The sequence below is a fragment of the Prionailurus bengalensis genome, chromosome C2 (genome assembly GCF_016509475.1).
Source record: "Prionailurus bengalensis isolate Pbe53 chromosome C2, Fcat_Pben_1.1_paternal_pri, whole genome shotgun sequence".
Taxonomy (NCBI): domain Eukaryota; kingdom Metazoa; phylum Chordata; class Mammalia; order Carnivora; family Felidae; genus Prionailurus; species Prionailurus bengalensis.
This window is the reverse complement of record NC_057350.1, coordinates 57,698,289-57,707,341: the sequence shown is the minus strand read 5'-3', so window position 1 is coordinate 57,707,341 and position 9,053 is coordinate 57,698,289. Positions and strand designations below refer to the sequence as shown.

General features: G+C 38.7%; 1 pseudogene; it reads right to left on the bottom strand.

Annotated features, from left to right (window-relative positions):
• Positions 1-6,772: 6,772 nt before the first annotated feature.
• On the bottom strand, positions 6,773-8,619 carry LOC122490977 (annotated as a pseudogene).
• Between the last annotated feature and the right edge of the window lie 434 nt (positions 8,620-9,053).

Here is a 9,053-nt window from a genome sequence, read left to right as displayed (position 1 = left end):
CCACATCCAAAAGAAAAAAAAAATACAAACCCAATTTTAAAAGCACTGAAGGTGTTTACAAATGGAGTAATACCACTCATCACCCTGAAAACATGCCTGAAATTTCCCCTTAAGAATCTCTTTCTCTCCAAATTCCCACTCCTTAGAACAGATATCTAAAGCTCTGTCTCTCTTAACTTTCCCTCCTAGCCCCTCCTCTGGCCGCTCAAGTCTTTGGTATGAAAAGCTGAGGTCACCGCTTCATGGCCAGCAAGCTGAATATAGCCCAGGGGTATTTGTGGCCTTCATGGAGTGTTGAAAAATTTGAATTAGTTGCCAACCTTTGAAAGTCAGAATATGTCATGTTAAAATCCAGATACCTCTGCTTCCCTCGGCAATCCAGAAGATCTGGTGACCCCAGACTTTCTTCCCATATGGCACTTTCCAGTCTATGCTTTAAAACAGTAAACAGTCCCCACGTAGCCCATTCTGAGACACTGAAATTGGCAGCTTCTGTCAGAAAGAGGGCCAGGCTGGATTTTGCTTCTCTTCCTTGCATCCACCTCTCTCAACTAAATATACATGAGATACTCGGGGGCTTATATTTCAAAAAAGGCTGAGAGAGGGGAAGTGTAAGTACTTACAATTTAAATGTTTCCATTACATAAAAAAAAGCCAACAAAAAGTGCAAGTGTCTGCCTTTTATAATAATCTATGTTATAGCGGAGGACTTAGGTGGTGGGACCTCTGTCCTCTCTCAGATCGGTGCATTGATTAGTACTCCCTGGGCGAGTTAGGGCAGGGCTTCCTGAAAGGGAGAGAAGCAGGGTTCACCTTTGGCAGTTTTCTGTCTAAATCTGTTTAGCATCCTCTCTATGATGTGAAATTCTCCCCCATTGGAGTTGAACCTTTTCATGCCCTTATGTATAGGTAACATCAAGACCTCCATACTTCTGGAGGGTCTCTACAAAGGAGAATTTTCCTATGTTTGCACTCCACATACATAATGTACTGACTTGCTCTGAAGTTCAGCATATCATTTTCTGTCCAGTTACACTTCTGCTGCATTTTGCCAATTAAGTATTTGATGGGTGACTTTTTTTCTGAAACAACAAGGAAGTTAAACTTAGACCCAACTGTTGACGAAGGAGAAAGACGCAGAGAACTATAAGCACTTGCCTGGGCCCTTGATAGAGAAGTAGGAGATACATGGATGTTCTAGGTTAGCAAAAAGAGAATATAAGGAGCTGGGGATAGATAGCAGAATACAAAACATGCATACACATGATTTCCAGCATATGGGTCTCAGAGATAAATAGCAAAAACCAATAATTTTTAAGGTTTGGAATCTTCTGGACATTTATTTATCAAGCTGCCAGAAGTTAGTGGGTTCTAGATGCAGACTCTGTTTTATTTTACAGAATTTGATCTCCTAGGCAACTATGTTATTACATTCACAATTCCCCACATTACCTAATTTTAAGGTATTTACAAATGTAAAAACATTGCTTTAGGATAGGTGTTTAGATTTAGCAATTTAAATTTATACCAAATTTATCATAATATAAGCAAGCGCTTGCTCCCTGAACCATTATGATCTTGCTCTATAATCTATTTTATTTTTTTAATTAAAATGTTTTAATGTTTAATTATTATTGAGAGACAGAGAGAGACAGAGCATGAGCAGGGGAGGGGAGAGAGGAGAGACACAGAATCTGAAGCTGGTTCCAGGCTATGAGCTGTCAGCACAGAGCCCAATGTGGGGCTCAAACCCATGAGCCATGAGATCATGACCTGAGCCAAAGTCAGACGCTTAACTGACTGAGCCACCCAGGTGGCACCAAATATTAATTAGCCTTTAAATGCAATAATAATGATGCCCTTCATAAAAGGGTTGACTAATTCTTTGATATCTACCTCTGGATATAATGTGATTTCTAAAATATGAAGTAGTGTTTTATTGCACAGTACATAACATAATATTAGTGAAATATCCTTTCAGCATGATTGATTCTAGATATACAAAGTGATAAGAGGACAAATTCAGTGGATACCTTTAAAACCAATGTTTTATGTTTTTCTTCCCATTGGCATCTTTCCAATCTCCTGCAGGCTGAAGACATTCTTCCCTCTGCATGTGATTCCTCCAGAATTTTGAGGAAACCTAGACATGTTGATGTTATCTTCCAAAAACTGAGTCTTTTTTTTTTTAAGTAAGCTCTATACCCAGTGTGGGGCCTGAACTCAAGACCCTGAGATCAAGAGTCAAGTGCTCTATGGAGCTAGCTGAGCACCCCAGGGATTTTTCTTTTGCCCCATTTGGCTTCTTTTCCTAGAAACCTAGCTTAGTTCATTTTTTCCCCCTTTTCCTAATTCTTTTTTTTTTATCTAATTATTTCATTCCGATATTCTACAGTCATTTCTTACTCTTTTCTTTTTCTTGATTTTCACATTCAGGGATGGTATTTCTTTTCTTTGATTTTTGTTCCCTCCTCTTTTCTTTCCTTTTCTCACATTCATTCTTTCACTCATTTATTTACATTAATTACTCATTTATTTTTACTTATTTTGTATCTGTATAAAAAAATTAACTGCCATGGGTGCTGTCCCACAAATTTTTATTAGCCATAGCAAAATATAGCCTTGAGGGTCAGAAAGGAACTGTGTATGATCAAAGTGTCCCCACCTGCATGGCCTCTGCCCACAAGGAAGTAGGGTCCAAGGTCCCCCAATTCTTCCCCTTCCAAGGATCACCTTCCTCAGATGTGCCATGGTATGCACACACCAGCTCCAGTGGACCTCTGGTGACTGTTTTCTGTTCTCTGTTCTGTTGCACTTGGTTCTGCGCTGCCTTTACTATAAGACTGTTGGGTGTTGTTGGAATTCAGAGAAGGTCGAGGATATGGCAGTAATTACAGCAAAACCAAAAAACATCTTCACCTTTGTGTTAGACATAAATGTACCTGGAAATGTACCAGCCTTTCTCCATCAGTGGGAACTTCTTTTCACGAGTAACATTTCTTCTGAAGTCCTGAGTTCCCTTGTTGATGTCAGACTTTATTGCATAGGGTTCCGCACCAAGATATTTTAAAATCGTAAATTTCCCTAAGCTAATGTAAACTCAAAGAATGTAAATAGATGTATGTATTATCAACATAATGTAAATAAAATACGTATCATCAGCATAATGACAGCCTCCTACTTTTGTGCCAAAGGAAAACTCTATTTTCATACTTTACAGAGTAAAAGTAAACTTTGTAATAGTTTAACTCAGTATCCCAGGACAGAGAAGTTTTATTTCATCAATGTATTTTCAATAAATCACTTAATTTTCTGTTCTAAAAAATAAAGCTGTTAGTTTTAATCATCAGAATAAAGTTAGATTTTTAAATTATATTATTTTATTTATTTATTTAATGCTTATTTTTCAGAGGGACAGAGAGAGAGAGTGGGGAGGGACAGAAAGGGAGACAGAGAATCCTAAGCAGGCTCTGCACTGTCAGCACAGAGCCAGATGCAAGGTTTGAATTAATGAGTTGTGAGATCATGACCTGAGCTGAAATCAAGAGTTGGACATTTAACCAACTGAACCACCCAGCTGCCCCAATTTTTTTATTATCTTAAATTCCACAAAGTAACAATGAATCCAACTGGCTAAAAATATAACTCTAGTTCAGTTTTCAGTATTCCAATATAGCTCAATTTCATTTAAAAAATTTTTATGGTCACAAAGACATTAAGCATCATTTTTTTAAACACCCAAACTGTATCCATAATTCTAACAAAGCATTTTTATTTTTTTCATTCCATATTCACATGCAATTTGATTTAGTTGTCCTGATTGCTTGTTTTCTACTTTTAAAATTATTTTATTGTAAACATTTATACAGATGATGCAGTTAATATAATTATCATAATGGGCATATGGTATTCTATTGAAAAGTATCATTATTCATTTAGCTATTCCTTTGTTGAACATGTAAATGATTTCCGCTATTTTGGTCTTTTATTTATTTATTTTATTTATTTAAAAAAAATTTTTTTTAACGTTTATTTTTGAGACAGCGAGAGACAGAGCATGAACGGGGGAGGGTCAGAGAGAGGGAGACACAGAATCTGAAACAAGCTCCCGGCTCTGAGCTGTCAGCACAGAGCCCGATGCGGGGCTCGAACTCACGGACCGTGAGATCATGACCTGAGCCAAAGTGGGCCGCTTAACTGACTGAGCCACCCAGGAGCTCCTGTGTGAATAGTTAAGGTGACAGATAGGGCTACCGGGGATTTTATTTATGGCATGCATTTTATTTATTTTTTATTATTGTTATTTTTTTAAACAGTTTGGCTGCTTCTTTTTTTTTTTAAATTTTTTTTAACGTTTATTTATTTTTGAGACAGAGAGAGAGAGACAGAACATGAACAGGGGAGGGGCAGAGAGAGAGGGAGACACAGAATCTGAAACAGGATCCAGGCTCTGAGCGGTCAGCACAGAGCCCGTCGCGGGGCTCGAACTCACAGACCGCGAGATCATGACCTGAGCCGAAGTCGGCCGCTTAACCGACTGAGCCACCCAGGCGCCCCTATTTTGCTCTTTTAAATAATGCTAAGATAAATGGCTTATCATATTGCTTACTAAATATTTATTGGGTGCCTACTATATCCCAGGCACTATTCTAGGCAATGAAATATAGGCATCAACAGATGGAAATTCCTGCCCTCATGGACCTTATATCCTGGTGAAAGAACACAGGAAATAAATGAGTGAATTATGTTGTAAGCTTGAAAGTGTTGAGTGCATTGGAGAAAAATAAAGCAGGGAAGAGGCTGGACAATACAGAGGGTGGCAGATGTCATAGTAGGATGGTTTAAGAGGCCTGATGAGAAGGTGACATTTGAACAAAGACTTGAAAAGGTGAGAGAAAAGTCTGGGATATCTGGCCGTGGGGCAGAAACATGCCTAGCATAGCTGTGGTCCCAGGAAGAGCAAGCAGTCCGCGTGAATGGAACAGTGGGAGAAGAGATCAGACAGGTAACAGAGTCCAGATCTTATAAGGCTTGGACGAATTCAGTACGGCCTCTGACTTTCTTTCACTTTAGATGAAATAGGGAGCTATTGGAGAGTTTTAAACAGAGAAATGATATGGATTGACTTGTTCGCAGAATGCGTCTGACAGGGTAAGAATAAAGGCAGGGAGACCAGTTAGGAAGCTTTACAATTATGCAGGTAAGATGACAGTGCCTTGGACCATGGTGTAGCTGAGATGCTTATAGGAAGTTATCAGATTCCACATATATTTTTATTTTATTTTTTTAACATTAATTTATTTATTTTGAGAGAGAGAGAAAGAGAGAGAGCACGAGCACCAGCGCGGTGGGGGGGAGACAGAGAGGGAAAGAGAGAATCCCAAGCAGGCTCCACACTGACAGTGCAGAGCTCAGTCCCATGAACCATGAGATCATGACCTGAAAATCAAAACCAAGAGTCTGAGGCACCCAGATTTTTAAAGTATAGCCGGCAGGATATTTACAATGCCACCATCAATACAAATGCAATACAATACAATACTTCCTAAACATGCAGTGTTACATTCCCCACCCCACACCCCCAATTTGCTAATACTTTAAAATTATTCCAAAGTTTACATTTACTTTTACAAACTAACAAATCTGAACATTCTCCCACATATTTGTTAATATTACTTCTTGTATTGATGATCTCTTTTCATCTTTACTTGGCTGAATTAGCTAATTTCGTAGGCATTCTAATTTCATATTTTTTCTGTTTTCTTTCATAACTGAGATATTATTGGTCATTCTGAGGATCAGCACACAAACATTTCAATTTGTATATAATTTTTAACATATGTGCTGAACATCTAAAAAACCATGTAGCTTTGATTCTTTTTAAAGTTATTCATCACTTTCTTTTTACTTTTTATTATTTATATATTATTATTTTTGAGAGAGAGAGAGAGATAGAGAGTATGAACAGGGGAGAGGGAGAGGGAGAGAGAGAGGATGTTAAGCAGTTTCCATGCTCAGCAAGGAGCTGACTCAGGGCCTGATCTCAGGACCTTGGGATCATGATCTGAGCCGAAAGCAAGAGTCGGATGCTCAACTGACTGAGCCATCCAGATGCCTCTCTTTGTGACTTTCTAACTTAAAATTTGGAGGCAAGTCTTCCTTGACAGGATATTAAGTACCAATACCTTCAAGTGTTGATACGTTGTGATATTATAAGTCCCACTAATTCACAGTTTAGTATCATGTACATCACATATTCAAATTTTCAACCTATCCCAGCACATTAACAAAGTTACTAGGAAAAGCAAGCACCAACCAAAGATGTTACAGGGTGCACAAAATTCTGACAAGAAGAACCAAGATCAAGGAGTAGGTTTTTTTAGGGAACAATCTACCAAAAATAACACAGGAATAAAAATAACTTAAAATATTGAAGACATATTAAATGCACAACTGAATTGTCATTTAGTATGCTTTGTATTACAGGATAAAAAACTACGTCCATCTATGGAATGTTAAACTGACACCCAAGACAATCAAAACCTCTGGTTCAATATCCTACATTTTTCTGGTTGCACCACAAAATAAACAACAAATAAATGATTTATTTCACTTCTTAAAAAAAAAGAAGCATTTACACTTAAAAAATTGGATGAGGTGGGATTCTCTACTTCTTAAAATGTTTCTAGAGCTACTAAAAACTTGCATTTACAAAACAGTTGGTAAAAATATTCCTGAGCTAAGGACCACTGATATGACATGGCATATGACATTAGTCAGACTTGGCTTCTTTCTCTCCTACTTCATCAGAGGCTGGACTCTCCTTAGCGTCTCCATTTTCTGCAGATAAGTCTTTTTTAGTTTTGTGGTTCACGCTTCCACCTGTTTTCCCTCTGCTCCCCTTTTCCTTTTTGTTTGCACTTTTTTGTCTGAAGATTCATCCTTTCCTGCTGCTTTTTTGGCTTCGTTTCCACTTTTGCAGAAGCAGGTGCTGACAACTGCATGAATTCCCTCTTGTCCTCCTCCTTTGTTGCCTTCTTGGTGGAGTGGACCTTCTTGGGAGCCTGGTGGTGGCTGTGGTGGATGCCTGTGGGTGCCTGGCCACTGCCCCTCTCCCAGCCACAGATCTTTATATATTAACATAATGGAACACATTTTACTTACAATGCTTACAATCTTGATGCGTTATATAATATCGTGTCCATTATAAAATACCTGCCTTTGTTTCTCTTTTTCAAAATATGCTACAAAATAACCATGTGATGTTGTAAAACTGATCAACTGACCAAAACTGCACAACGTACTCTTTCAGTTTTGGTGTGCATTGAGCAAAAAAATTAACACGAAATATTATAGTTTTTTATTCTAAAATGATATTCCCAGGAGGGGAGGATCAGACCCCCCTTGGAATCCAGTAGCGGCTGCCTTGGCTGGTGTTCTTTGGTTCCATCTGTTGTCACTGGCGTGTGATCCTGGTGCTGGGGAGCTCCTGACCACCAGGCTTCACCTGGGCAGAGCCTGTACCCTGTCACTGTGGTCTTCCCAGTGTCCAGAATAGTAGGTAGCCTATCATTGGCACTTAATAACTCATTGTGGAATTAGTTCAATAAATGACTGGACACTAAGCTGAATCATCTCCCTTCCCCTGGCTTAATTTTCCCCATATGTAAAGTAAAGGCAAAGAAATGGTGATGCTAAACAGAGCTTGCTTGCATTTCTAGCTGAGGTTAGTTGAACATGGCCAAGGTTAGGCAGCCATACCGATATGTGTAGCCTTCCTTTCTACAGGGCTTAGAGAACTGTGATTAGGCCATGGTCTCTAGTGTGGCTCTGATCAGGTTGGTAGTGGGCTCTACCCTGGAGCTCAGTATCATGCAGGCTCTGGGGAGGGATCCAGCTGACATTGGTAAAGTTCAAGTGTGTAAAATGCCGGGCATGACAAGATAAAAAGATGTGCCGCTGGTGACAAACAGGAGCCAAGAGGCGCGATAGTCAACTTCCATCAATTTATTTCCATCTGTTCATCTCCAGTTAACTACCCTGAGTTTATTTAGAGACAATTATCCATGGCAACAAACTACAGCAGTCCCTCTGAGCAGTTTGTAATTTTTCATAAAAAGACTCAACGAAAATTCAAAACCAAGAGACACCACTGCATAATTCCCAAACTAGTTATTGTTAATTACAAAATAAAATTAAATCTGCCGAAGGGGAAGTAGTGCAATGCACTCCGGTCTTTTATAAAGGCAGCCGGAGGAGGAAGTGTAAATTTTCTCCAAAAGAGACTATCGTGTAGAAGATTATGGATGAAGCCAACAGATTATACTTGGCTACTGCTGTGGAAATCCTAAATTTCTTCACCTTGAAGCTGAGCAAAATCAGTGTTCGTTACTGTCAAGTATACGAACCAATCAACGCATTCCCCTCATTGGTGCTTTAGAAACCATTTTTAATGGACATTTTTGTGTGACTTTTTTTTTTCCACCTAAGGTATTTGACAAACTAGTTAGCTGGACAAGAACGTGCTACACCTACAATTAAGTTTAACGTACCTTTTAGCAAATACTCAATCCAGTTTGAAGGTTTTACAAGCTTGAAATTTCCCATCTTGCTGGACATTTCGGTTGGGATATTTGCTGGTATCTCAGACTTTGTACCCACCAAGTCCAGCATTTCTTTAGCTCTCTTCCTCGTTCTGCCTTAAATTTCTCTAAGTGATAGGACAATTTCTCCAGGCATCCCAACTAGAAACTTCGATGTCGTTTAAAACGTTAATACATGTCAGCATTATTTGCATTATAAATCAAGATGACATTGCTTTTTAAAAATGTGTTCTTTACTAGGTTTCAAGTGCCCATTGCTTCTTTTCATTGCAGGGTGACCACTGTCATGTGTGTTTTTATCTTACACGTTAATTATTGTAATAGTCCCCTAATTTATGGTTTTCATCTACCTTACCACATCACTGATTAATCTTCCTAAAAATACTGATTTAATATTCTAAGCACTTTGCTAAAAATATTTCTCTAACTTAGTTTCCTACTTTCTGCCAT